We start from the raw sequence: 22614 nt of genomic DNA, 5'->3' as shown, positions 1-22614 counted from the left end.
ATTGAAGAGCTTCCCCAGAAAGAGATCATCTTGAGGGCCATAACAAAGCCTTGGATAGAGGAAGCAATCCAACTCACTTTGTTAGATCAGAACAAGTTAAAGGGCATCCAACGGACACAAAGAATAATGGGCCTCACGATGGATGGACCTACAATAGAGAAGCTCGTCGAGGAAGTACAATAGGTGGCTATGTAGGGTACAACTACTCTACAGGTTCTGAATATGGAATTCCATGAACTCCATGACAAGATTGCAGTGCTAGCCAAGTGACTCGAAGGCGAGTCACCAAATTATGTTGGGGGCCCATTGGGATGGGGTCCCTGGGGTAAATTTTGGTAAATATTTTAATTTGTTTTGTTTAAATGTAAAGTCTCTGTGAAATGTGGAAGTGGTGATAGTCATATTCAAAGGGGCTTTAGTCCCTTAAGTGGGTAGGTGATAAGAAGGTTTTGAGACTCATCCATGTTCTACAGACCATGGTATTGTAAAAGCAAGCCTATAAATAGAAGAGTCATAGTGAGTCTAAGGGGGAGATCTAATAGAATATAATATTTTGTAAGGGAAAGTATGCTAAGGCAGGAAAGGTCCATTTCCTGTACTTAGGTGAAGGGGAAGGTTCCTAGAGCTGAGTGCACGGAGACCTTGGTAAGTCTGCAGGCTGAGTGAGTAGGCCCCTGTAGCTAAGTGCACCGGGAAAAGGAGTCTATACTTGAAGGATTATACTTAATAAAGACAATTTTGTGCAAATTCTTCTGTATATAAGTATTATTTCTTACTTCTGCAAGTTTCTGTATTTTCACTCTGTAATGTAAATTATTTGAATTAATGCTTATCTTGTGCATGAAAGTAGTAGATCAATGTTATTTATGCATGTTATGAATTATTAAAGGCCTTCATGAAGATCTAGATACTATTTAAGAGAATTTACTGTAATTATCTGTTTTGGAAGGGTTAGGGTTCACAAAGATAGAAACAAGCCCTAAAAACTATAGGAACCTATCACACAGGCCTCTATATGTAGAAACCTGGTTCTATCATCCCCCAATACTTCTTCGAGTGAGACTTCAGTCTACGCTACGTGGGCTATTTCTCAAAGGGCCAAAAATTTAGGGTTTTGTTGGTTGGCATAGATAACATTGAACCTGGGTCAGGCCCCATCAAGCGAACACATTGTTCAACCTTACTTCTTTTATGTGGGTGCTCCTTGCCAATTCTTGCCAACCCACCAACTCATCGCATGTGTGCCCCTGCCGAGTGGGATCCCTGGTGTATGCATTGCACGACTATTAAAATTTTACAGCTTAGGGGTGAATTTCTCCTAGAAGAAATCATAGTTTTTAGCTATTTTTGAACCACCTTCAATAAAATTTCATTTTTGACAATTCTAATATGACTTTCCAAAAGTAGTAAGTCACATCTCAATTTGGAAGTGACTTTCCAAAAATAGAAATCCATGTCTAAATGATCAAGGATGATATTGACATGTGGAATCCACTTTAAAATCAATTCAATAATGATTATACAAGTCAAGAATTAATATTTTTCCTTACTAGTACTATTATTATTATGATGATATTATTTATAAAATAATCTAAAGTCATTCACCTTTAATGGATTAATAAAAATGAATTCTATGATGGAATAAGTAAATTAAATTGAGAATCTCTTACATGGAAAATCGAATCTCTCTCTTGGAATAAAATAATATCTCCACACTTAAGAGAATGTAACTCTCCCTCACTAATTCAATGTACGGGAAAAGTATAACTCCTCATTAAATGCACTTGTAACTCCCTCATTCAATTAGATTTGTAACTCTCACCAAATATCCTCTCATGTCTAAGTGTAACTCTCTCTCTCCCTAATTTGAATTGTAACTCCTGAAGACAAGTGTACCTCTCTCTCTATTCCTGGTATGAGTTACACTTCTCCTCATGTAACGCCTTCCTCATGGAATTCGATTCTCCTATTAATGGCTCAAGGCATGAATTCATTTTGTAACTCCTATCCTTTCTCATCTATTCAATCATGAACACTTGAGAGTTGATAGTAGCATGTTCATTGTGAGGAATGAGAGAAATTGTTGAGTGTGTTCAAGAGAAGTGTGAGAACTAGTGAAGAGAAAGAGCAAGGGAAGAGCTAGAGAAAGTTTGAAGGACATCATCTAATCAAGAGAAAGATAATATCTTCAAGCAAAGAAAAAGTGCACTTAAACGACAAGTTTATTAGGCATTGGTGACTTTATTCATTCTCATTCTCTTGCTCTCTCTCTCTCTTTCTCTCTCTCTCTCTACTTTTCTAAAAATTTGAATAGCTCTAATGGAATAAGAATCATTTAGGTTATCTCCCCTGAGGGATTTTTCCCTGGTCATTGGACCAAAATATTAGTGTCTCATATTTGTGCTTGACTATCCTCATATAATCCTTAATTTTATGTTCTATTTACAATTGATGATATGAAAAGTTTTGATGAAGAAATTTTCAGTCTAATTAATTGCAACAACATAGAACATTTAGTTTTCTGCAAATTACATTCAATTTTTTGCATATAAGTTTCAAGTTTCTGCCAATTAATTGTTAAATTTCTACATAGAACTTTCAAATTTTAACATGGTACCAGAGCCTTGTTGAAGAAAATTATAAGGAGACCAGGGATCACCTGAAGAGACCCCACTTGCTGCCAATTTTTTTTATCAAGATGACTTCTCCCTACGTCAAGGTAGAGGAGAAGCTAAATGATGCTTCAAACTTTGATCCATTGAAAGAAAGACTAGATATTACTCTTGAAGAATGCGAAGTTCTGGATTATGTTGAAGGAACAATAACGAATCCACCAGAGAATTCAAGTGTTGTTGTCAAATCCAAACATTAAAATGGTGAAATGAAAGCTAGAAAAATTTGATTCTCTTACTGATCATCTCATTACTTATGTTTTTGCTTTGAACAACGCTAAATAAATGTATGAAAAAATAATTGGCATGTTTGAAATTAGTACATGAAGATAAAGGAACAAAAGTTGCTTTTATTAATGGAGAATTTCTAATTGGCCTTTGAGCTCAATTATGAGAAAAGCCTTCACTCTTGGATCAACATGTGAAGGGATTTACAAAGTCAATGGTAAACCCATTCATGCACTGGTCCATGATATTGATATACTATGTGAGCTATGGTGCAAAATATTCGCTCACCTACACTGCAAAACCTTACCTCATGTAAGGAGGATGGTTTCTAGAATGCCTGAGATCATAATGGATCATCAAGGATTTCTTCTAGGATTTGCAAGTGGAAAGCATATAAAGGGACCATTCCCTTCAAGCAAAACAAAAACTAGTTAGGTGCTTTAGTTCATACATTATGATTTATGTGGAACTATTCATGTTACTTCTCTTGGTGGCTACTTGTACTTCATGATTTTCATTGATGATTTTTCTCACAAGACATGGATATTATTTTTAAAAAAGAAAGGGGAAGCATTTGACATGTTCATAGATTTCAAGGTTCTAATTGAAAATCAAACTGGAAAGTTGATTAAAACTTTCAGATCTGATAATGGGGGAGAGTTCACCTCTAATGATTTTAAGTATCTTTGCAAAGACATCTAAATAAAGAAAGAAACCATTGTGTCATACAGTCCACAACAAAATGGTGTGGCTGAGGGGAATAATAGAAACAATATGGAAGTAGTTAGAGCCATGTTGCATGATAAAAAGCTATGAAAGTTTTTGTGGGGAGAAGCTGTGAATACTATTGTTTATGTGTAAAATAGTACTCCTCATCGGGCCTTAGATAGTAATACTCCTAAAGAAGTCTTCACTCGCAAAAGGTGTGAAGTGAGTCAATTGAGAATCTTTGGTTGTCCTATGTACTTCCATGTGCCAAAAGAGAAAAGGAACAAATTGGAAGCTTAAGGTAAAATATGTATGTTTATTGGTTATTATGATAATTCAAAATATTATATATTTTATGTACCCGGTCAAAGAAATATAGATTTTAGCAAAGATGTAACATTTGATAAAGATGAAACTCTTAGAAAAGAAAGAGACTCTCCTCCTCCCATCATTGTTGAAAGACAAGATATTAATTAAAAAGAGTCTGCATCTGAGTGTGAACCAAAACCTGAGAATGAACTTGTTCATAATCCAATGGTTTCCATGGATCCTCTAGATCCTCCACCTCATGATCCTCATACTAGAAAGAGACCACTATGGCTGTGAGATACCTTGCAATATGTTGAACAACATGCTTCACCAAGAGGAATGTTAAGAGAAAGTAAGAAGCCAAGTTGGTTTCAAGGGTATGTTGTTGCAATAAGAAACATCATTCAGGAAGAACCATCATCTTTGAAGAAGCCACAAAAGAACAAATCTAGAAATATGCCATGATTGAAGAATATGAGTCCATCATCCAGAATTATGTCTGGGAAGTGGTTCCTATACCTCAAGTTAAATCTGTTGTCACTTCTAAACGGTTGTTTAAGATTAAACATGGTGAAAATGGTAGTATTGAAAAATATAAGGCTAGATTTTTAGCTAGAGGTTTCTTTCAGAAATACATAATATATTAGGGTGATATTTTTATAGCTATATCTTGATATACAACTATTCAATCTGTTGTTTCCTTAGCTACTAGCAAGGGATGGAATCTTCACCAAACAGATGTGAAAATTGCTTTCTTAAATGAATTCATCAAGGAAGAGGTATTTGTGGAAAAACCACAAGGATTTGAAGGGCGTGACATGGAAACTCATGTATGCGGAGTGAAGAAATCCTTGTATTGGCTAAAGAAAGCTCTAAGATCTTGGTATGATCACATTGGTAGCTACTCGATAAAGCTTGGTTTCATAAGAAGCTTTTCAAACCCAAACCTATACTTCAATAGAGTCCAAGGTATACCTTTGATTTTGGTATTATATGTTGATAATTTATTATTTATTGGAGGAGAACCTCTTATCCTCCAGTGTAAGAGGGAGTTATCTTATGAATTTGAAATGAAATACCTTGGTTTGATGCATTACTTTTTGGGTCTAGACATCTAGGAAACACCTAGTTAAATTTATCTTTCTCAAGGAAAATATGTTGTTAATATTATTGAAATAGTTTTTATGGTAGAATGTAAGTCCATGCATACTCCTGTGGAAATGAACTTTAAGAAATAATCTGGCAAAGTTGCAAGACCTAGTCTAGAAAATCTCATAGAGTATAGATAGCTCATTGATGCTTTGATGTTTTTGGTAAACACTAGGCTTGACATATGATTTGTTGTAAACACTTTAAGTCAACATATTATCAATTCCTTTCATTCCCATTGGATTATTGCAAAACATGTACCCAGATACTTGTATGGAACTATAAATCTAGGATTGAAATACACTACTAAAAATGTAAGATCATGGATATACTGATGTTGATTGAGTTGGTAACTCTATTCATAGAAAGAGAACCTTTCAATGCTACTTTAGCTTGGGATCTGCCAGGATGTCTTGGATGAGTAGAAAGCAAAAGTCTGTTGCACTGAGTACAACTGAATTTGAGTAGATTGCAACTAGCATGGCTAGTTGTGAGGTATTTTGGCTAAGAAATTCTTTGGGGAACTATTTGATCAAGTTCCAGAAACAACAACTATATATTGTAACAATAAGAGTGGGATTCGTCTTATATAAAATATTGTGTTTCATGATAAGTCTAGGCATATTGAGATCAAGTATCACTTTATACAAGATATGGTGCAGAGGGGAGAAGTGAGGCTCCATCACATATCCACTTGTGATTAGATAACTGAAATTATTACCAAGCCTTTAATGGAAGCAAAGTTCTTGGTTTTTAGAGAGAAACTCAGACTTATTAACATGAACCTTCCAGGAAGTGGTCACAGTTGATCAAGAATACTGAGCTTCCTTTCCCCCCTGCTAGAGCTCACATGATTAGGTAATGATGCTAGAAATATCCTGAGGATGAGAGACTTCTTGTGTAGTATGTGCCACAATAATAAGCCTCACTATGCATCCAACCCATAGTTTGGGACATGGGAAGAGCCACTTATCTGGAAAATAGGTGTAGTGAGACTTGTCTAGGATGCAAGTGTTCCACCACTTATCGTTTAATGAAACTTGGTTGTGTTTGATTCTTGTCTTGTCCATGTGATGATCCTTTCCTTTCTAAATTTTGTCAAGTGGATGAATCTTCTTTAGATTTCGACTTCATTGTTATAGATGTTATAGAGTAGAGTTGAAATGAGATGAATGAAAGAGAACATAGGAAGCAAACATCTTTGATGCAGAAATAAATTCCTCTCTAGCTAGGAGGGAGTGTTAAAATTTGGCAGTTCAGGGATGAATTTCTCCTAAAAGAAATCATATCTTTCAGTTGTGTTTTAACCACTTTCAATATAATTTAATTTCTAACAATTCTGATATGAATTTCCAAAAATAGAAAGTCACATCTCAATTTGGAAGTGACTTTCCAAAAATATAAATTCATGTCTTAATGATCAAGGATGATCACGATGTATGGAATCCAATTTAAAATCAAATTAATCATGATTATACAAGTCAAAAATTCCCCGGATGCGGGTGTTCCCACGGCAGAAGGTGTGAGGCCACATGGCCAACATGTGACGCCTCGCGTTGATATATGGGAGGACACTCTGATCGCCGCCGAGGAATTAAATTCCGAGGCATTAACTCAGGGCCTTTAATGAGATCTGAGACGAATTGGGGAAGTTGCAGTGCGCATTTATGGCGCCCAAGGTTCAAGAGAATGTTGAGAGGGTTAAAGCGGAGGTTTGTATGGGGAAGAACCATATTCAGAGTGAGAGGCACGCTGCGCAGGCTGGTGTGGGCAATTTCTTCCTTCTGGCAGACGCTGCGGCTGGTTCAGACAGTGAACAAGAGGTCACGGAATATCTCGTGCTGTTTCTCCCTGTTGAAAGAATTGCGGGCATCACTGTGCTACTGCCAAGAGCCGAGGAGAGAGTCCTTAGCTTCGTTGGGAAGAGACTCGAGCAGGGGCTGCCAGCAATTGAAGCTCTATTCCGCACCTCTAGCTCCACTGTCGAAATGGTCAAGCCAAGGGAAAGAATGCCATGTAGACGCGCCTCTGGTCGAGGGAGCTCCTCACGCCATCCAGCAGCGGATGCCCACCACCATTGCTGCTGTTGCTACTGTCACAGGAGAGCCGGGGCTACCCAATTCATGGATGCGGGCAGCCCCACAACAGAACCACCCTCCCTTCCAGCATTTGGCACAGCAGTTTTTACTTTTGGAAGCATTAGTGCACACCTCTCCGTCTTATTCATCAAGGATACCAAGGAAAATGAAGACGGTGACGGTAGCAGGGCGATGCTATACGCTGAACAACCGACAATTGCTGAGGAAAAGGCAGAGGGAACTATGGAGTAGGCTCCCACCCAATCTCAGAAGCCGGAGGCGTCGTCCTCGAAGAACACTGCAGGAGAAGAAGGGGATGGCCTCCCTGAGTACTATGGATGGGTTCCGATTGTTGAGGAGAAGCCTGAGGAGTAGCACTCAGTGGCAGGCTCCGTCGACCATCTTTTTGTTCAGGTTCTGTTTAAGTTTTCTGTCTCGGTTACCACCTGTGTCTGGGTATGGGATAAGCTATATGTTTATGTCTGGATCTTTAAAGTTTATGTCCAGTTTTTTATATGCTTTGGTTCAGCTAGTTGGTCGCCCCTGCGCAGGCAGTTTTTGCTTAAAGGCCCCTGCGTGGGTGATTATGGTCTGGAATGAAAACTATGATGTGTTTTGCTGTACTGGTCACAACTCCAGATGGAAATGTCGCCCCTGTAAGGGCTGTTATGGAGTTGCAAGACGCCAACCCACAGTGCCACAATAGGCCTTGGGCATCATGCTTTTCTGTCTGTAATGTTTTTATGTACATAATATAATAGAATAGAATAGTTTCACTGAGAAAAAAGATTATACAAGTCAAGAATTAATATTTTTATCCTTACTAGTATTATTATTATGACACTATTATTTATAAAATAGTCTAAAGTCATTCACCTTTAATGGATTAATAAAATGAATTCTCTCATGGAATAACTAAATTAAATTGAGAATCTCTTACTTGGCAAATCGAACCTCTCTCTTGGAATAAAATAGTAACTCCACACATAAGAGAATGTAAATCTTCCTCACTAATTCAATGTATGGAAAAGTGTAATTATTCCTCATTAAATGCACTTGTTACTCTCTCATTCAATTCAATTTGTAACTTTCACCAAATATTCTCTCATGTCTAAGTGTAACTCTCTCTCTCCCTAATTCGAATTGTAATTCCTCAAGACAAGTGTACCTCTCTCTCTATTCTTGGGATGAGTTACACGTCTCCTCAAGTAACTCCACCCTCATGGAATTCAACTCTTTTATTATTGGCTCAAGGCATGGATTCGTTTTGTCACTCCTCTCCTTTCTCATCTATTTAAGAAAGAACGAGTGAGAGTTGAGAGTAACATGTTCACTCTGAAGAAGGAGAGTATGTATTGAATATGTGTAAGATAAGTGTGAGAACTAGTGAAGAGCAAGAGAAGGGCAAGAGATGGAGAAAGTGTGAAGGATATGATCTGATAAAGAGATGGAGAATATATTCAAGAAAAGAGAAAGTGCACTTCAATTTCAAGTTGATCAGACATTAGTGACTTTATTCACTCTCATTCTCTCCCTTTCTTTGTACTTGCTAAACAATTAAAGAAATTTAAAAGAAGAATAATCATTTGGATTTTCCCTCTTGAGGGGTTTTCCATGGTCATTGGAACAAAATCTCAGTGTCTCATATTTGTGCTTGAGTCTCTTCATATGATCCTTAAGTTTATGTTATATATACAATTACAGATATGAAAAGTTTTGATGAAGAAATTTTCATTCTAAGTAATCGCAACAAAATAGAACACTCAGTTTTTTGCAAAGTACATTCAAATTTGTGCAAAGTACATTTAGTTCCATTTAGTTTTATGCAAAGAAAATTCAATTTCCTGCATATAACTTTCATGTTTCTACAAATAATTTTAGAATTTTTTCATAGAACTTTCATATTTTAATAGTGACACCCCCATCGCCACCTAGGTGCCCAGCTTTCATGCGGGCATTTGCACTGTCGTGTAGATCATTCAACACAAATCCTTAGCTCATCAATGACAAAAAAATATTATCGTTTGTTAATACCATGCTACATAATCAATCAATTATAAACCAAATTTTAACACATAAACATTAATTTAGTTCAATTTTCTAAAAATCATTATGATATCGTCTTGTGGGAACTATGTTCATTGGAAGTCATGGGATAACCTTACCTCTTTTGCATGGGTCCCCCTTGCCAAGTTGGGTCGACCCACCAAATAGTCACATGGGTGCCCTTGCTAGACAGGTGCCCTATTGTGCTCAACGCATGATGCCCCCATGGGTGCCCGGGTGCCCCACTTTCATGTGGGTGTAGGCATTCGCCCAACTGTGTAAATTAGTTAACAAAAATAATTAGCTCATGAGGGATAAAAAATATTATCATTTGTTAGTTTCACGCTACATAATCAATCAATTATAAACTGACTTTTAACACCTAAACATTAATTTAGTCAATTTTCTAAAAATCGTTATGAGACCCCCTTGTGGGAACTTTGTTCATGGGTAGCCATGGGCCAATGTTACTTATTTTTTGTTGGTTCCCCTTGCCAAGTTGGTCGACCCACCAACTTGTTGCACTAGTGCTCCTGTTAGGCAGGTGCCTTGGTGTGCCTAGCACGCAATTCCCCCATGGGCTTTGAGGTGCCCCGCTTTCGTGTGGGCACACCCAGGTTTCAAGCGTTCGCCCTACCATGAAAATCAATCAACAAAAATCATTATCTCATCAACGACAACAAAATATTATCAATTTTTAGTACCATGTTGCATAATCAATTAATTATAAACCAAATTTTAACACCTAAACATTAATTTAGTCAATTTTCTAGTAAAGGTATTCATAGTTGGACTAAATTGACCCCTCAGACATCTCCAGGGTGCGGAAACTTGGTTTCATCATCCCCCAATACTACTTCGGGTGAGACTTCAATCTGTGCACCGCGGGCTAATGCCAAAAGGGCCAGTAGTGTAGGGATTTGTTTAGCTAATTAACTCCGAACCTGGCTCAAGCTCCTTCATGCCAACAAGATCATTATTTAAGAAGGCAATTTTTGCTTCCATGTGATGTATTTTCCATTATTTTTGAGTTGCAAGAGAAAATAAAGTTATAATAGTGCCCCATTTAGTTGTTGGAGAAAATGTTTATGTATAACCAACACCTTTTGTTTGTGCATACATTTTCTACTAGTCTTTCTTTGTGCTTGTCAATTGAACCATCTGCCTTATATTTAATTTTATAAACCCACTTACAACCAATTGGTTCGATGCCAATACGAGGATCTACCAACTTCCAGTTGTCGTTTATAATAAGTGCATCATACCCTTTTCGAATTACATCTTTCCATTCATTACAACTAGCAGCTTCTTCAAAGGTAGCAAGTTTAATAACAACTAAAGAATAAATTCACAATCATAAGAACAATGGGAATCGTTACCTGATTTTGAAGTAATATCCCCTTATTTTCCTTCATTTTTTTAGCACAAATTCTTATAACAAATTCATTGTATCTTCTTGCAAATGTCCCCATTCGTGTCGATCTATGTACTGATCTCTGTGGTGTTTGCTTATTCTAAAGGACAGGTTCTTCATAAGGAGTTTTTGATTTCATAGAGACATTACTATCGTCCAAACTTTCTTCTGTAGAAACATTATTATTATCATCCAATTTTCCTTTTGTAGAAACATTATCATCTAATGTTTCTTCATTCTCAATTGAAGAAGGAAAATTTATTGAAGGAAAATCCATTGACCTATCTAGAATAGGAACTCCCCTTTCAATATGTGGAATATCATTTTCACATTTGTAATAAAACTTATTGGAAGTGGATATATCCAAATGTTTGAGTTGTTTATCAATAGTGGAAGCATCTTTATCAAATTAAAGAAAAAATACATCTCTTGAAATAATATGTTTCTTGTTCTCTTCATCATGCAAACTATAAGCTTTAGAAATATTGGAATACTCCAAAAAATACATTTGTGACTCTTGGCACCCAATTTGTTTTGTTGTTGTTTAGGAATCAAATCATATCATGGAGAACCAAAAACTCTAAAATGTTGAACAACACGAAGACGATTTTACCACATTTCATAAGGGGGCTTATTATTGATCATAGTAGAAGGACATTGATTGCGAATATAAACAACACAAAGTACCACTTCTCCCCAAAATATGAACTTAACATTATTAAAAAACATCATTCATCTCACTATATTTAGCAATGTCATACACTCTGCAACACCATTTTGTTGCAGATTAAAAGGAACTGTAGTTTGATGTTTCATGCCATTATCTTGCAAATACTTTTCAAAATCATTAGATGTGTATTCACCAACATTATTAGTTCGTACGGTGACAATATGAAGTTGAGTATAATTTGTAGTCAATAAATGAAAATTCTTAAAAGTCGCAAAAACTTGAGACTTTTCTTTCAACAAATAAACCCAACACATCCTCCTATGGTCATCAATAAAATTCAGCAAATACTTATTACCATTGGAAAATTGAATAGGCATAGGACCCCATAAATTGGAATGTATGAGACCAAACTTCGTTGAAGCTCTAGAAGTAGAGTTATAAAACTGCTTCTTAGAATTCTTACCCAAAATACAAGCATCACATTGAGAAAGTTTTCTTGGAATTGTAGGAAGCCCTTGAACTCCTCTATGTTTAATAATCCTTATACTATCATAATTGATATGATGAATATGAGAATGCTATAAGACGTTAGAAGAGAGAGTATCATGTTGCTAAATTAAATGAGAAGAATTTGTTGTAAAAGATGATGTTCCTTTGAGTTTCAAAAGTTTGTCTTCCTCAACACTACTCATAACAATCACATTATCAAATGCTCTTGGAATTTCAATTATACGGTCAAATATACATACATAATTTCATTGCTTCCTGATAGGTTTTGGGATTCGAAATGTAATAAGATGTATATAATATTGTGGATAATTCGAAGTATCTCTTTCCAAGTATAAAGAACATCATGTGAAATATAATCAGCAAGTCCTAGTAATTGAAGCCGGACATATCCAATTTCTAAAGGCTTGATTTGTGACTTATCATCAAAATAAACTACTCAATCAATATGATGACTCAATGTTTCAAAAAAATCCCTTCTAAAGGGTATATGACAAGTAGCTTGAGTGTCTAATATCCAAGTGTATTTCAAAGAGGAAAAGGTAGTGCTAAGAACAAGTACATTGAAATTACAATGTGAAAAAATATACTGAGTAGATTGAGGTGGGTTTCCTTTGTATGGTGGTTGTTTCTCTTTATTTGCACTCATATTTTCCCAAGGATTACAACATTGAGAGGAATTATGACAAAGTTTACCACACCTATAGCACTTAATAGTATGTCTATCATTTTGAAAATATTTTTGTTGTTTGCCTCCTTGATGTATTATTACCACCCCCAACCCCCCTCCTTTAGGGAGTTTCTTCTCACAACCTTTGAGGCTATTGTCATATCTAGCCTACTCTTTTTGAGACTTCCATTCTTTCTATGCAAGACACAAAGTCTCAACATTAGAATTGGGAAGTGACTTCTTCTACCAAAAGCTTTATCTCTCTCTATGCAATTTTCTCTACAAGTTTATCAAATGTTATACCTTTCATTTGTTCACTAGATGAAAAAGACTCTAGTGTGAATAAGTAGAGTATAGGACTTTAATGAATGGACTGAGTTGCAGATTAACACTAGTGACTTCAATATCATAAAAAAAATTCTCTAATTTCTGAAGCTAACTTCATTGGATCATTATCTTTCAATTACTTCATTAATAATGGTATGATTTCCAACTTTGAATGAGCTCCTCATAAAGTTCTTTTAATTTTTTTAATGTTGCAATTGTTGTGGTGTTGGAAAGAATGTGTAAAGTTACCTCTTTTGTACGGAATGTAGCTTCCACCAGAAACACAATTTAAAGCATATCACAGAATCAAACATTCTGCCACCTGAGACCGATTTGCCCCCACACACCATGGTTTATCTGGAAAGAAAGCTCTCGTTTCCCAAGAGATTGAATCTTACGAACGGCGACATACTACCAAATCTTACAATTATTTGTCAGCGGACTCATCTCTACTATAAAACACCTGTTATTTCAAAATTTTGATTAGTTGGTCATTGTATTATTAACACCACCTTTAAAAGGAATTATGTAGAGTTAAAAAAAAAAAATAAAGACACTTTTCTTAATTACGCCGTAAGGTGTTTTTTCTGAGAAAGACATCCCTAAAATGTGTGACTGTGTGCCATCCTCAGCCATTGATTCTGTGTTAGACTATTTGGGTGTTTTCCCCATTGGTTTAATATGTTTTTTATTCATGGAAAAATGACTTGAAGACAGAGAGGGAGGATCTGGCTATGGGCTACAGAGAGGGAGGATCTGGCTATGGGCTATGAAAGGCTAGGCCTCCTGGGGATGAGACTCTTGGCCATCACTGAAAAGACAAGGGCCACAGGAAAGGTGTCTTTCTTCCCTGGTATCCTGTCTTTCTTCCCTGCAGGAGGGCCGCGTAGCCCTGTGCTTCCTACCAGAAGTTTATATAAGCATACAATCTGGCGTAAATAGGCACAGATTTTCATCCGGAGGTACCTTTGATTTGGGATATAAGCAGAATAGAAATTTGCATGCTATGTACACATTAAGCCATGTCCAAGAGTGCTGGTGAAGACGTGGGGCTTTGCAGAGACAAAGGAACAGACAATCAAAATTCTCATTAGTGGGATTTATTATTTCCTTCTGTTATGTACTGTCAAAATCCTTATATCCTATTCTTTGTGTTGGAAACGTAAAACATCTTTGTTGTTTTTTAAAGTAGAATTTGTTATAGAAATTAAAACAGGTTATTGCTAAGTCTCACAATGTTTTCTACACAGATTAACCGTCAAGGGTAACCAGCTCCACACAAGAACAGGTAATTCTTTGTTCAGTTCTTACCGGAGAGGGTGATCGAGGATGAAAAGTAGATGTCGGTGAAAATGAAATGCTTTTCCTAAATGGGTATTTCTTCAAATGCCTCTTCCTCTCCTCCCGCGCATTGAATAGGTAATTTTCTGTAACGCTTTAATTCATAAAAGTATTTTTGTGCTGTTCTTCTTTTACTTTGTATTCCCGTAATTCTTTTGACACTCAAACTGAGCAAAGAGGATAATTTATGCAGAGCATAGCACAGAGGCTAATGGGTTGTTTCTTCAGTGTTTTTGGTTCTTCGTCTCTTTAGTTTTTTGTTGCTTTTACTGATTTTGCTTTTCAATACTTTAATAGTTTTTACCCATATGAGTTGAGAGTCATGTCATGAGTATTCTATTTTTCTTCTATGCTTATAATGCATTTTTTCGTTTTTGGGTTTTCCGTTTGGTGACCTCGTTGAAACCCTATGCAGAGTCTGCCATGGGTGGAAATCAAAGGGTGATGGAAGAGGTGTGCAAGGCTTTCTTTCTGAGGTATTTTAATCTCTGTTGTTGTGTTGCTATTGGGTGCTTTATGTTTTTCAATAGTTTTAATATTATGTATGTGCAGGGTTAGGGATATTTTGGAGGAGTGCTGGTGAAGACGTGGGGCTTTGCAGAGACAAAGGAACAGACAATCAAAATTCTCATTAGTGGTATTTATTATTTCCTTCCTGTTATGTACTGTCAAAATCCTTATATCCTATTCTTTGGGCTGGAAACGTAAAACATCTTTGTTGTTTTTTAAAGTAGAATTTGTTATAGAAATTAAAATAAGAAGATAGGTCGTTTTTCTTTCTTTAATGGCTTTTCTAATCCATCACTCTCATTAGTGTTTGGTTTTGTGAAATTGTAATTAATCCCATGCTCACCATTATTCTAACAACATTTCATCATTATTTTGTAACAAAGATATGATAGTCAATTTCCTCTCAAACAAAGAATCATAATTCACATTGAGTATAAATTTATAGTATTAGCTTTTAAGAGGAAGGAAGCGACTAAAGATCAAGGGTGAGCTTTTACATACCTCTACAATATTTATAAATCAATTGCGTAATTCATCCTCTTAAAAATCATGCTTTATTTGCTCTACTTATAAATTAATTGTATAATTCATCCTCTCTTTAAAATTATGATTTATTTGCTCTTAAGTTGATGTAGTTTAACTTTTCCAATCAATTATTGATATTACAGGGTAAATATTCATTTCAAGTGAATATCACTTGTTCTCGATGTCCTCATCACTTAATGGATAGTAAATAGGAAATGAGTAGCTCAACTCTTCCGATAAATTATTGATATTACATAATAGATATTCATTGATTCCAGATGTCCTCATTAGGATAGTCGAGATATTGAATAAAAAAGCCATGCTCTTAGTAAGAAAAAAAACTTAGCCTTGTATCTTTGTTCATCTTACTCCTAATACTATGGGCTCTAGGTCCCTGCTCACCTTACTCCTAGTACCGTGGATTTGTTGTAAGGTGCATTTTATATATATTTATATAGTTTTATTATATGTTATTAGTTTAATATTATAATAATAATAATCTAAATTTAAGGTTGTGGTATGATATTTTTTTGTTTGCGGAACAAGTCTCTTGTTTATGGGACAAGGGATCCTCCTTCATGTAGAAGTTTATGGAGGTGTGCATATTCCACCCCCTCTAGATTTGAATCTATGACCTCTTACATAGAAACACATCTTCTTAAACTTCAAGCTTGCCCAAGTTCTACTATAGACATAAACTTTAATTGTTTTTCCCTCATTTAGTATGTTGTTTTGTAATTTTTTCATCTACAAATTGTTGATTTTTCTAGTGCAATTAGGGTTAGCACAATATTTATGAAATTCTGATAATTACTTTTGATGTAGATATTCTTTTAACTTTTTTCAATACATCATTCAATAATTATACTTCAGAAATTCAACAATGAAGAACAATAGAGATATTTCTCTTATTAAATAAGATACACACCTAAACTTATGGTCTAATCTGGTTTTCTCCTCCAAGTCAAGTCACTCAAACTTCGTTCTGCTTGTCTGATCTAGAAATTTTAGCCTCCTAACAACTATCTAGTAGCCCAGAATTTTGCCCCCCAATAATTGCCCAGTAACCCATAAAATTCTGACGCTCCAACAACAATTGCCCCAGAAAGATGTCAATCACAGAGAAAGAGACTAGACCACACTTGCAAGATGCTAGCTAGAGAGAAGATTTTGTCCTCCTTTTTTTCGTCCGTCACTCCCTTTGCCCAGAAACTGTCTTGAGTGAGAGACGGCCCTTTAGCTCCAATTCTTTCATCAAGGGAATCTTCTCTGGGAGGAGGCTCTGCCCGCAGGATCCAATCCCTCAGGTCCAGCTCCGGAGGCTCTAATTAAAGGCAACCCATTACAATCAATGAGCACTAATTGGTATGGGATTAACCCTTACCAGTTCGTAAGGAGCATCGATGATTCAAGAGAGAATCCAAAGTTCAAATGTCATGGAACCCTTCCCATTTTAAAGCGCGTTAGTCTACTCTGTTAATTCAAAGATGGGGTTCATAGCTACCCGTAGATTAAACACAAAAATGTTTAAATATAATTTTTATTTTTAAAAGGAATGAGCACTGAGAACCATATGAAACTGGACTTTAGTAATAAAAATAAAAGCAGTAAGTTCTTACCAGAGGGTAAGGATAGACCTGGGGTATCAGAAACCTAGCCATTCAAAAACAGGTGCAGTGGGTTAGAGAGATCTGTATTAAAGTGGAAAAGAGAAAAGAAAAGACCAGAGGAAGGGGTTAATATAAAAATACAGACCCCAGTCTCCGTCTCATCCGAGATGCCAAGAGCAAAACCCTGAGAGTCCCATGGTAATCCCGAAGAAATGTTTGAAGAATCGGATAAGCATAAGGGCAAAGCACCATCACACCCAGTAGAATCGTGCAGGCTTGAAAGAGATGAATGGGATTCACTGAAATATAAAATGGTGCCAGAACCACATTTAGCTGGAATTCATTGGCAAGCACTGTCAAAGAAACCTCAAGTCTTCTCTTTCTCTATCTTTGGGGTTTTTAAAATTCTTTGAGCTTTGACATTTTCAGGCTTCATTTGTCCTTGTACCTGGTGATAAGGATTGTCCTTTCTACCCATAACCCCCTGCAGACAAATCATGGCAAAGCTCTATGGGAAACAATTCATTTATCCTTGTACTTGGCGAGTCATCACACCTCATATCCACATGGATATGTTGAATTTAGGGTCTTCTTAGGGAACACTAATTTCCTCACACACAACAAAGTGATAGCCTATTGCCTCAAAAACAGGTGCATTTGCTCCCATTAGTTAACCAACAACTTTGATTGAATTAACCCGTTGTGATCTTTGATGATACAAATGTAAATCTAAATAGTTTTCAACCTATGAAAAGATCAATTCATGCCAAAACTCTAGGGGTAAGCTAGGGAGTCTAAACTGTGCTAGATTAGATGATGGCTATGCTTCAAAGGGATTGGCACAGTTTGCCATATCATCCATAAACCTCCTCCAAACACGGTGTCTGTATTCAGGAATCAAGAAGAATACCATGATAAATCCTTTTGATTGGAGTGTTATGGCTTTAAACCATTCTGGGTCCCAGTCTCCCAATTAAACTTGATCCATTTGGATATAGTATCAGTGGATCACCAAATTGTTGCAGGAGCAAACAAAGAGATCCATTGTTTTGTTAAGTACAAATATTATACATTATTGCATGACTTTAATGCTAGCGACCACTTTAGTGTTCAAGTCATATTAATGTTGGTAAATGTGACTGACATGTAACATCAAAAGCACAGGTTAGTGCAAGGTAGTTAAACAACCATAACTTCCTAAGGGTGTCTTATGTGAGAGAGTATGATTTTTCTGTCTTGTATAATTTCTGTAATATCATCCATAAAAATAATGTTATATGTTCTGTCCATTATCATATTGACTCTTATTTATGTGTTTGCATTCCAAAGTTAACATCAGAGCATGTTAAATGAGGATCCAAGCATAGTTTTGTGCATGTATGCAGCTGAGTTCAAGACAACGAGATTTTTTAATAGGCATCAAGTTAGGTCAGAATGAAGCAATTGTTGAGATCATAAATGAATAATGAAGAAGAGATGCCGGGAGGTTATATGAGTTTGTGCCTGAAAAGGATCCCTTTTTTATTCACGAAAAAAACATTATAATATGTTATAGGAGAAATCAAAATATACATTTTCATTTTTTTTATTGACACTTTCAGAACTGTAGGTCTCTGTGACCTTCTGTCCAGAAGACCCCAAAAGGGTTTTTTATAACCTAATTTTTGCAGTCATCTGTAGGCATTTTTTGCCTCAGCTTTTCTAGAAAGCACCAAATTTACATTCAAATTTGCCTGAAATTAGGCCATTACATAAAGTTATAAACAATTCACAAGATTAACTTCTAGAGCAGAATATCTGATTTTTTTTTGTGAAAATCAGTGTAGGGAAGGAACTGATGCTGGAAGGAAAAATTCATCGGTAACTTTGTAGACATTGCCCTTCCTGCAGTGATAATACTTCTTTAGGTAATTTGTTTTCTTGTTTATTGAATTCTCTATAGATGCACAAGAAAAAGATTTCAGAAAACTTCACTATGACCTCAGAAACCCTGTCCTCGTTCATGGTTGTGCTCAACACCATATTTTCTGTCCAATCCATAATCAATTTAGAATCTTCCATTACTTGGAGCCTCGCATTATCTTTATGAACTGCATGTTGCAGCAATAATCTTAAGTCACAAAATTCTACTCTACTATCTATCCCGTGGCCTATAGCATACTTGAGAGAGATGAATGGGATTCACTGAAATATAAAATGCTGCCAGAACCACATTTAGCTGGAATTCATTGGCAAGCACTGTCAAAGAAACCTCAAGTCTTGTCTTTCTCTATCTCTGGGGTTTTTAAAATTCTTTGAGCTTTGACATTTTCAGGCTTCATTTGTCCTTGTACCTGGTGATAAGGATTGTCCTTTCTACCCATAACCCTCTGTAGACAAATCATGGCAAAGCCCTATGGGAAACAATTCATTTATCCTTGTACCTGGTCAGTCATCACACCTCATATCCACATGGATATGTTGAATTTAGGGTCTTCTTAGGGAACACTAATTTCCTCACAGACAGCAAAGTGATAGCCTATTGCCTCAAAAACAGGTGCATTTGCTCCCATTAGTTAACCAACAACTTTGATTGAATTAACCCGTTGTGATCTTTGATGATACAAATGTAAATCTAAATAGTTTTCAACCTATGAAAAGATCAATTCATGCCAAAACTCTAGGGGTAAGCCAGTGAGTCTGACTCTAAACTGCGCTAGATTAGAATATGGCTATGCTTCAAAGGGATTGGCACAGTTTGCATAGGGGGCATATCTTGCCTGCCCTGGGTACGAAGTGTCTAGTGTGGCTGGGGAACTAGCTAACGGGATGTGATTCCTGGGGAACAAGCTACTGTGCTGTAAGTTGATCAACATATTGAAATGAAAAACCTTCTCTATATTTGGAATGCCTTATCCTTCACCATATTTGAAATGCCTTACTTGCCCTATCCATGAAATTCAATATGCGTTACAATCTAATATCTATTAGCAAGTGTTTGTTCATGAGTCCCAATCTATGAAGAAATCATGCTGTGTTAAGCTGAGTAGAAATAGATGAGAAGGAAGCATCCTCCCAGTAGCGTGTGTGAGGTGGTAGGATTGTTTCTTGGGAGAGTAATCAGCTAAAAGAGTTTATAGCTTTAAAAGATCACAGGTGTATCAGAATGTCTTCCATTAGATCATGGCCTCGTATAGCCTTAAAAGATTGGAGGTGTATCAATGTCTTTCAGAGGAATATAAACACTGTTGTCATATTTTTTCTTCCATTAGATCATGGCCTCTTGTAGCCTTAAAAGATCACAGGTGTATCAATGTCTTTCAGAGAAATATAAACTCCGGTATATCTTTTCTTTATTTTAGATGATTCTTAAAGTAGCAATATATCGTTATTCAATATAATAGACAAATTAGACAAATTGAGACTCGTTGGTCCCTACCTAGGTTTCCAAGTGTTTGTACCTTGCAACATGTTTTGCTTCATGGCGTTTGTTAACTATTAGGGAAGAGTTTATATGCTTATTTGCTAGGACACCCACATTAGCTTAGGATTTTATAACATAAGAAAACTTTTAAATTCTTGCAAAACCCTGAGTTTTACAGTGACGATATACACAACAGTCAAGAACCCCAACATTGAGAGATTCAAATATGACAACAACACAATTGTGTTCTATTACTATGGTACGCAGATTGGAAATATCAATTCAGTTCTGGGAGGATGGATAGTGGCAAAGGAAACAGAGTATCTTTCTGCAGCCCTAACAGTTCGACCCTTTCCTTTCATTCCTGCTTCTCAGAATCCAGATTTCTTCTCTGATGCCAATTCCTCCAAGATTATTCCCATAGACTTCACAGTATACATGGGTGGAGATGCTAGAGTGTTATATTTCTTCACTTCTTATGTTAAATCTATTGTTTATTGCAACTTTGTGATTGATATCAAGCGGGGGAAAAATCTTAGAATGGAATGTTCGTAGATTTATGAGTCCATTTTTTTGCATGTCAATAATCGCTTCGAGTATGGAACAAAAATAATGGGTTCCAGTATGTAACAAATAATTATTTTCATATTCAATTCTCACCAGTGATATGATGATATTTGATTGATAATTGGCCAGAAGAGAAGCATACCAGAGATTTCACATCTCTCAAATATTGTTGTGAGTTATGCTTAAGTTATTCAATGAAATAAAGCCATTTGTGAACCATCCATTAGATCATGGTCTGTTGTAACCTTCAAATATCACAGGTGTATCATAATGTTTTGTTGCCTGGATCCATTAGAGCATGGCCTGTTATAGCTTTAAAAGATCACAGGTGTATCAGAATGTCTTCCATTAGATCACGGCCTTGTATAGCCTTAAGAGATCACAGGTGTATCAATGTCTTTCAGAGGAATATAAACATTGTTGTCATATTTTTTCTTCCATTAGATCATGGCCTCTTGTAGCCTTAAAAGATCACAGGTGTATCAATGTCTTTCAGAGAAATATAAACTCCAGTATATCTTTTCTTTATTTTGGATGATTATTAAAGTAGCAATATATCGTTATTCAATATAATAGACAAATTAGACAAATTGAGACTCGTTGGTCCCTACCTAGGTTTCTAAGTGTTTGTACCTTGCAACATGTTTTGCTTCATGGCGTTTTTTAACTATTAGGAAGAGTTTATATGCTTATTTGCTAGGACACCCACATTAGCTTAGGATTTTATAACATAAGAAAACTTTTAAATTCCTGCAAAACCTTGAGTTTTACAGTGACAATATACACAGCAGTCAGGAACCCCAACATTGAGAGATTCAAATATGACAACAACACAATTGTGTTCTATTACTATGGTACACAGATTGGAATTATCAATTCAGTTCCGGGAGGATGGATAGTGGCAGAGGAAACAGAGTATCTTTTTGCAACCCTAACAGTTCAACCGTTTCCTTTCATTCCTGCTTCTCAGAATCCAGATTTCTTCTCTGATGCCAATTCCTCCAAGATTATTCCCATAGACTTCACAGTATACATGGGTGGAGATGCCAGAGTGTTATATTTCTTCACTTCTTATGTTAAATCTATTGTTTACTGCAACTTTGTGATTGATATCAAGCAGGGGAAAAATCTTAGAATGGAATGTTCGTAGATTTATCAGTCCATTTTTTTGCATGTCAATAATGGGTTCGAGTATGGAACAAAAATAATGGGTTCCAGTATGTAACAAATAATTATTTTCAGATTCAATTCTCGCCAGTGATATGATGATATTTGATTGATAATTGGCCAGAAGAGAAGCATACCAGAGATTTCACATCTCTCAAATACTGCTGCGAGTTATACTTAAGTTATTCAATGAAATAAAGCCAGTTGTGAACCATCCATTAGATCATGGTCTGTTGTAGCCTTCAAAGATCACGGGTGTATCAGAATGTTTTGTTGCCTGGATCCATTAGAGCATGGCCTATTATAGCTTTAAAATATCATAGGTGTATCAGAATGTCTTCCATTAGATCATGGCCTCGTATAGCCTTAAAAGATCACAGGTGTATCAATGTCTTTCAGAGGAATATAAACATTGTTGTCATATTTTTTCTTCCATTAGATCATGGCCTCTTGTAGCCTTAAAAGATCATAGGTGTATCAATGTCTTTCAGAGAAATATAAACTCTGGTATATCTTTTCTTTATTTTGGATGATTCTTAAAGTAGCAATATATCGTTATTCAATATAATAGACAAATTAGATAAATTGAGACTGGTTGGTCCCTACCTAGGTTTCCAAGTGTTTGTACCTTGCAACATGTTTTGCTTCATGGTGTTTGTTAACTATTAGGGAAGAGGTTATATGCTTATTTGCTAGGACACCCACATTAGCTT

General features: G+C 36.0%; 1 long non-coding RNA gene across 10 annotated transcripts; it reads left to right on the top strand.

Moving 5' to 3' along the window:
- Positions 1 to 13395: 13395 nt before the first annotated feature.
- Positions 13396 to 21832, top strand: LOC149235591 (uncharacterized). Of its 10 annotated transcripts, none has more exons than XR_016246178.1 (5): positions 13396 to 13893; positions 14029 to 14197; positions 14535 to 14572; positions 14672 to 14756; positions 20346 to 20670. It is a non-coding gene; the product is annotated as an uncharacterized LOC149235591 (long non-coding RNA). The 10 variants fall into 10 exon arrangements; XR_016246177.1 differs by lacking the exon at positions 20346 to 20670 and adding an exon at positions 21597 to 21832 and having other exon boundaries at positions 13400 to 13898; XR_016246176.1 differs by lacking the exon at positions 20346 to 20670 and adding an exon at positions 21508 to 21832 and having other exon boundaries at positions 13400 to 13898.
- Positions 21833 to 22614: the final 782 nt, after the last annotated feature.

This window comes from Pinus tabuliformis, chromosome 8, assembly GCF_031772625.1.
Source record: "Pinus tabuliformis cultivar Carrire ecotype Pingquan chromosome 8, CPIR1, whole genome shotgun sequence".
Classification (NCBI taxonomy): domain Eukaryota; kingdom Viridiplantae; phylum Streptophyta; class Pinopsida; order Pinales; family Pinaceae; genus Pinus; species Pinus tabuliformis.
Note: the sequence above shows the minus strand (reverse complement) of the source record. Positions and strands in the feature narration are given on the sequence as shown.